Here is an 8,513-nt window from a genome sequence, read left to right as displayed (position 1 = left end):
CTCCGTCCCCTGCTTACTTCTTCAGCATGGTGAGCGATGCTATATCTATATAGTTTGCAAGCTGCGGAAGCAATTCTCATCAACTCCTTGTGGTACTTTTGTTTATTGTGCATAACACATACACAGATTTAGTAAAATGCACCCGCGTGCAGAGACAAGGGTGCAGCTGGCATGTTGTAAGCGTATTCAAGACCACTCGGTTTTCTTTTAGCATTCTAACCCTCCCTTCACTTCCGTAATTGTGACTATGTTCTTTTTATTTTAATGATAAACAAAATATGAAGGCATGCCAACTTGTACCATCGTGCAATACAGGAAAATGCATTTGATAATTGCTAGACGGTCATTTCGTTATTCTGCAATTATGAAACATATAGTGACGTCTGCGCTGCTATTGATGCCCCCGTTGCCACAAAATACTTACATTTCTGACTAAACAATATCGTATTCTCCCCGAGAAGTTACGCGAGTGGCATCATCTCGCGTGTGACGTCAGCTGGGGGACTCTGCTGGCGCACCGCGTGTGCTCGCTGCGTGAAAACTGCTTGAGGGGGTTGGCACGGGCTGCTTTGCTCGAATTTTTAAGGTCTCTTTAAACTGCAATCTTAAGCTAAAGTGTGCGGAACATTCTAGAACACTATGCACCACAAGGTAGAGGAAGTTGCCGCCAGAGGGACCGTCGGAAATATGCCTATAGCGTGGATCACCCCTCGAGTCGTCAGCTAACCCCTAAAGCGTGTGCGAGTATGGCAGAGATAATTTGGTAAGGTAGTTCGTTCCGTGGCTTTGACACACTTATTATAGCTTGCCTTCCTTTTTTTTTTCTTTTTTTGACGACGACCTGTAGCACTGGGCTTGTACTTCCATCTATACGCTGCAAGAAATTCCGTGTTTACCTGTGAACAGCGCAGCCTCGGTGGTCGGCAGCACGCTACGTTGATCACATAAATTTCAATTTTGTTGCCACTCAGTGCATTAGGTACATGACAGAAAGCATTTTATGCCGTACTCTAGGAGTTAAGCTGTCGCTTCGATGCGCCCATGCAGCGCACTGCAGCAAAATGTGCCATTTTGCCGTGATGTGGCATTAAATAAGCAGCGATATTTGGTCGGGTATGATGAAATCCCAACTTGCTGAAAAGCACGTTATATGTGTGAAGACAAACATTGCGTCGCCTATATTGCCAAGCCCCGGCTTTCTCTGATATTTCATTCTTTTTTCACTTGCAAAAAAAGAAAGATTCTCCACGTTTAGTATGAAAAGTTGCGTTCGATTTTAGTATCAGTGAGTTCCAATGCCAGAATGTCGACCAAAACTCATCGAAGCGCCGCCGTTCACATACCAGAGGTTACTGATGGCCGCTGGTTAAGAAGGTTCTGGTGGTTACGAAGTCTGTAGAACTTATAGTAAGGCGGACGAAAATAGTAGGCAAAAGAAAGTTACAGTCGTGTGCGACAGTGCTGACCTAGCTTGTGAACGGTATAGCACATAAACATCACATGAAAATAAAGTTTTGAAGGGTATCAACATTAGCATTGCATGAATTTATTCGATCATTGCATACGATGAAAATAAACATAATTGGACACATCGCAGTCTGTATAGGATTTATTACCCACATCACTAAAGCTTTGATCAGCATTGATTGCAAGATTTACGTTGGATATGCATATTTTTCTATAAGTGCATTATATGTATTTTGAAGCTGTAAGACAAAGAACTGAAAACATTGAGCTTGGTAATGCTTGAAAAATGTGTAAGCGAAGTGCTAAACAGACAAGGTGAGAAGGGAACGAACAGAATGCAATAAAAAAGTTGTGCGCATTGCCACCTGAAAGACAAGTTTTTCTGTTGTTCTTTCTTCTTTTTCTTTTTGCCTTCAATGAACAAAATAATTTATATTTAATGCCATTGAATATTCTTTGTGAATATTTATTTATTAGTTACCTGCATCGTCCCGTAGGACATTACAGCAGAAAGGTTACGATTTGGATCTTAAGCAAACCACAATCAAATCATCATAAGCAAATCATCAAAAGGGATGATTTGCGACTGCTTTCGTGTTTGATAAAGGTGAATTGAAGAGATGTGTTTCCATTTTGCTAACATTTTGCATTTTCAAATTGAAATTGATCATAAAATGTTTATGCAAGAAGATAGTGTAAACCATGCCTGAGGATTATGAGACATTATGAAGCGTAGTGAAACCAGTGGTCCAAAGTACCTGCTTCTTAGTGAAATTATGAGATGTTTATGTCAACGATATCTTCACTTGTGTAGAAAGAAATGTGTAAAAATGTAGGCGCAATGTCAACCCACCATTATGCGATTGAGACTTCCGCTTCGGCTCCAAATCTGCGCCAACTCGAGTTCACTCGGCGAGATGTTTGGCGACTTGCGTGCCTCACCACGACGGGCGCCATTTTATGGAAGGCTCCTAAAATATGTAACGTTTCTAGGCCTAATTGTACCGGCATTACTTCCAGCAATATAACTTACATAGATAAAATAGATAGCTTACATCCGAAAATAGTATACACAGTGATAATAGAGCGCCATGATACGAGAACACGCACTGAAAGCGGCAGCAAACGTAGGTATTCCATCCGGAGCGTAGCCGACGACAAATGCTAGTCCCCCATGCTGAAATTATCGAAGCGCCGTTCGCAGTGCTGCCACCGGCGACACAGAAAGAAAAAAGTGCTGTCTCTGCAATAATTATTCAAATTGGTGGTACATTATTATTATTTTTTCTTGCTTTAGGGTACGGCATTGGCCAGTGTCAAGGAGATGCAGACTGCCAGCGTGTCTTCAGTGATGGCGATCTCACTGGCGCTCTCCGGCCGGTGGTACGCGCCCGCCTATCCGGACCCGCAAGTCAAAGACCGTCCGGGAAATTTCTCTCTCCTCCAGCGATGCGCCAAGATACCAGAAAAGCAGATGGACAGCATAGTTAAGGTGAGTTCCTTTACCAGCTTGCTTGCGATTAATCATTTGTGTGGCAGCGCACTCCTCGTTTCGGAAGTCTCGGTACACATTACCACCTTTCGCAGAACCATTTGCATTCGGGTCGTAAGTTCTGTCGGTATGCATACAATTTGTCATACCAGCGCCGTGAACGGCAGCGAGAGCTCTGTGTCGTCTGTATCAACAAGTATTGAGAAGCATATAGGCGGCAAACAAGGGCTCATGCACCGTTCACCGCTAATCCTGTCGCGCGCCACGCAAGCGTAATAGGAGCATAATTGACGGAATCACATTACAAAATGCCCATTTCATACGCTTTAAAATAGCGTCTCCTAATGGCGCATGCCCAGAACGCAATTAAAGCTTTTTCGCATTACATACGCATGCTAATTGACAGAATAAGCGTTCGCCCACAACGCTGGAAAAACCAAATCCTGCTACCAAATCCTGCAAACATCAAATGTAGAGCGCAGCTTTTGCTTAGTTTATTGTGACTGTGAGGTCAAAGTATCAGTTTTATTTTGTCATTATTGCTATCAATTTGTTTATTCAAGACTGCTAGGTCAAATAAAAGATGTCTCATTCATGTAAAAGAGCTTTAATATCGAGTTACCAGTTGGCACTATATAATTTTGGAGACGTAGCGTTGGTCATCCATTGGCAAAGCAAAGTGGTCTAGAAAGTACATGTAGCGGGCTGTCGCCCTTTGCTTGTGGCCATGGCAACGACCGATGGGCTATAGTGAAGCTTTGTTAGCAACATGCACCAGTGAAATAATGTCCGCTACAAGAGAAGATGAAACTTGTTGGAGAGAAGGCATTGGATCTTCTGAAATTAAAAGATGAGATACATTCTGGCACGTCACCAGCAACATGTTAGAAAACTTCAAAGTATGCGGGTTAAATATTCATATTCCTGACTTCTTCTTTCAAGTTACCGATTCCTTGTTAATTTTGGTTTCTTAATTTTAAGGTATTTAGCAGGAGATATTTTCTGACATACAGAGCACAAGTAGTCTTGATAGGCATGAAGTGTATAGGAGTAACATGCTGAAGAAATAGCGTAAGTACCTTTGGGATGCAGCATAGAATTATCAATTTAAGAGTTATTATGCTTTCTTGCAGGGGACTTAGACGTTTGTCGTTTTCGGCATGTTAAGCATGTCGTAATGAAACATCGTAGAAATATTCTGAGTGGTAATTAGGACTCGTTGAGGAACCATGAAGGAGATGTGTCTATTGAAGGCACTATAAGATATTTCTCACTGCTGCACATTACCTTTGAGTCGCTCCTTGAGGCATGGAAATAAATTTCAAACTCGTTGCTGTAGGCGAAGAGCTCAGTTTCCATCTGAACATTTTTGCATACGTCTGCACGAATAATATAGGGCAGACCATGGTCACTTAGAAAAAAATTTTCAAGTGTTCAGAATGGCAAGTGGGTTGTTTTTGAGTTCGAAATATAACCAGGCGCACACTTGACGGGGCCGTTGCTTGGCGAGGCTCATGAAGGCGTCAGGAGAATGCTAAATTTTGAGAAAACGTTTGAGAAACCGGAAATGGCCTCTATGTTTCGAGAACTATTGCTCCCGTTGAGTACTGTAGTTTCGTTGCCTCAATTTCTGCTTTGGTAAAATGACGGCTGTGATTTTGCGAGTTTGGGCTACTCTACGAGGTTTTCTATTATAACCATAAAAACTGTAAGAAATATAATACCATAAACATGAGGCTCATTAGTAAACAGCATGTCCCCAAAAATAACAACTATATTGCTGTAATGAAATCAGGTCGGGCCTGGTAAGGCAGAAAAGCAAAGCAAAAAACAGGGGTTGCAGGCAGTGTGACAATTCTCGCAATAGCTCGCCGATGTTTAGCATTTTGACAGTGATCGTACAATTTATTAAGTGTAAAAAAAGGAAGGACTCTTGCATTATTAAAGCAGCAAGCGCTAAACGTTTCAAGTTTTGAAAACATTGGAATGGCGAAAGCAAGACAAGTGGAGCAAAATATGTTCCGCTTGTCTTGCTTTCGTCTTGTAGTCACTTAGCCGTATAACTCGCATAACCGCACTTAAATCATCGAGCTTAGTTGGACAACATTGTCCCTTCTGTTTAATGTGAAGAGAATGAGTCTTTTTCTATTATAAATATCAGTGCGCGATAGCGCGTCGAATTGCGTGTATTTGTGTTTTGCTCACTTTGGATCTGCGCATCGAAGGATATCAGTACATGCGCGCGTTGTCACGGAATACAATTGTGTGCATGCAGTCACTAGTTTTGTCTGTCTCATCTCTCTTCCGCTCACCTTTTACGCCACAAACAGTTACAAGGACGCTCAGCTTGTGTAGAAAATACAAGAATCTTTGGTTCCATTTTCTTCAGCGGTAATCAATCCTTTCCCGCCAAATAAAGGAAAATATTGTTCTCAAAGTATACTTTACTGATCTATGTTTATTTGCTGTCTTTATTACATGTCTCTTTTACGCAAATGCAAAAAAATAACCGAATATGGCTAAGACCATAGTGCACGCTAAAAGCTATGCTGGATACGCCGCCTGATGCCGTGGTCAAGCTTTATGTTGGTAATATTTCACGCAGTGACAGTTGCACACATAGACGAATATATTTCCTGCTAGTGTTTATAACGAGGAAGTCCACGCACATCGAAGGAAGAACGTTTTACTATATTGGAGTTTTTTTCTTGCTCTATTTGCCTACGGCGCTGTACTAGTGCAACAATGTTTTCACTTCTGTTTAATCCGGATTGTCATTACGTCACCAGATGGTTGTAACATCACCAGTGTCGTAGCTACCGCAATGAATCCAGCGCTATTTTATGTAATTCAATATCCTCGACCACTCATTATTGGTCGCAATAACTGCAAGGTAATAATGGATCAATGGTGATACGCTCTAAATAGGCCTGTTTCAAGCAGCTTCATTCAATCTGCTCCGTGAGTATCACTTCTGTACCTGCGATTGAACTGCCACTGACCACCGTTCGTTGTTTGCTTAAACAGGTGTGCAAGAACACGAGCTTCTCGCCGAAAGTTATTGACAAGGAACAAAAGACGTCCTACGTGTACAGCAAAGAGTTGCTAAGAATGTTTGTATACGACGATGAAGAAAGCTTTCGATATAAGGTAAGCCATAAGGGGAAGCTTGTGTTGGAGTGGAAAGCTCACAATACAGTTATCTGGCTAAGAAATTTCACTGCAGAAAGCATAAACCCATTTAGGAAAAGCAGTACAGTGTGACACAACTGTTGCAGTCAACAGTAATTGCGTCCAGAACACTTCTGTGAATAACTACGACGCGACAGTTCCTAATTCAAATATGGGCTTCACATACCACTGTTTCAGCATGTAATTGGAATGAACATCCTTGAGGGAACAGGGTAGGTTTTACACCTATTTTTTCGCAGTAACCATAAGCTTTAACGTAATTACAATGGGATCGTTGTATTCAGAAATCCTTCTTTTTTTTTACTGGGGTAAAATGGTAACTTATTATAATCATGCTGTTTTTGTCATATTTTTTGACGAGGAAACGTATTTTGGGGCCTTATAAGGCAATAGATGTTCTGTGAAACGGTGATGTATCGCTCAACAACAATAATTCTGCTGTAGAAGATTTCCTAGACAGCGCACTAAATACTGAAAAAAAACGACTGTATTTTTCAGCGCACGTATGGCTTTACGAAAGAAGATTACAGAAGGCAAAAATCACTTTTTAAGCTCTGTACTATTCCTTCCTAAAGCTATTCATGCACTGCGCACAACACCGCCATAAACTACGGCTAACTTGTCCAAACTTCCACCCTTGCACTGAAAAAATACAATGTGTTGTTTGAAATCGCGATTGCTGAGCTAATGTGGCTTGTGTTCAATAATTACGATGATGGATAATTACTTTAAAAGTGCGAAAGTGGTTTTAATACATGAAAACAATGCACGAAAAACAAGAGGGTTGACTCACTCAATGAGCACCTGCCAGGTACACGTCATCACAATCACATTTTTTTCTGGGCTTGATGTCTTGCTTTTAGGCTTCTTTTGCAACCAGCAGTGTATTCATGTTACCGATGTAAAATCAATGCTGGCCAATGTAGCATAACCCTTTCACGAACTAGCGGTGACCTGGCGAAATTCCGAAACACTTGAGCACATTAAATTGGACAATGCTGTTGTGATTTATTCTAACGTGGATATTTTGAATGTCTGAAGTACAGACTACACCTTTACGCATTGTAGTGCTTTCTAAAAGCTGAATGTTCCCACAGCAGTTTGCATACAGAGCTTTCTGCGACAGCAGTGCCCAAGATGTTAGTGTCAAAGAACTCGTAGCCAATGGCAATAAATTTCACCATTTCCCCGTACACACTCGTCGTCCTCAAGCTAGCAATTTGCGCTACCTTTGAGGACGACGAGCTGTTTGTGAACGCTGCGCATTCCGTTGAATCTCGCGTTCAAAATTCTTTACCAAAGGGGTTCAACTATAGTACTTGTTGCAGAAGTGCCGCTTGTGAAAAACCATTTTTGATATGGTCATCTCATCAGTTATAAAATTATAGGCTCCAAACTAGCAACAATTTGCTATGTGACGATATGACACCGATTGCAAGAATAAGTAAACAACCTGATTCAGTTATAATTGCAATGTTTGGGCTAGAGTTGGCTCTCGATACCTTTTTCTGTTGTTGATAGAAAAGCGTTGGCGATCTCGCTAATTGTTAATATTCGGCGTTGCTTTCTCGGAAAATCTCTAGATACCTATGCCTACATACTGCATAAAATTAAAAATGAGAACGGGGGATGTGGATATATAAGTTTCAGAACAGGTAACTTTACGGTGAAAGTATCTTGCGCCCACTCAAGGAAGTAACCTATCATTGTTCAGAAAAAAACCGGGCATTTGAAATGGCGCAAAAAAGAACAAAAAGAATCATTGCTCAAAATTTTGGCTACTCTGTTTTCTAAAGCTCTTCTCGACAGTATAGGTGATCTATTCTGATGACAGCACTACGTTTCACTGAAGAAATTACGATAAAACTAGGTGAGCGTAGTGTTGGTATGTCATTTTCGAGTTTCAATTGCGTATAAGACATATTACTCCGTACATAAGCGCGTGTACAAATTGCGTGAGTCGCAGTAACAACTTCGGCTTCACAGCAAGGTATAACGTTGCCGGTTGTTTTTTGGGTGTTCACATATTCCTCAAATCTGTGATCATGTTCTTTAATAGAAAATAGTATTTAAGGGTCAGACAGCCATTCAGAACATGAATCGAGATAGCCTCCCTCATGGAAAGGTTGTGTCTTGCCCACTGAACACACATTGGTCTAGAAGCCGTCTTCAAGACGTCTTGACAAGATAAGTAAGACGTCGTGAAAACCCTTTTAAACGTTCACAAGACGTCTTGAAGACGTTTTGGCAAGATTTTAAATACTTCTTCAAGACATCTTACCAAGATTTTGTCGGACGTCTTAAAACGTCTTGTAGCCGTCTCTAAGACCGTCTAATGCACCGCCAAATTTGGGATATCAGA

The sequence above is a fragment of the Dermacentor silvarum genome, chromosome 10 (genome assembly GCF_013339745.2).
Source record: "Dermacentor silvarum isolate Dsil-2018 chromosome 10, BIME_Dsil_1.4, whole genome shotgun sequence".
Classification (NCBI taxonomy): Eukaryota; Metazoa; Arthropoda; class Arachnida; order Ixodida; family Ixodidae; genus Dermacentor; species Dermacentor silvarum.
This window is presented reverse-complemented; position numbering follows the sequence as displayed.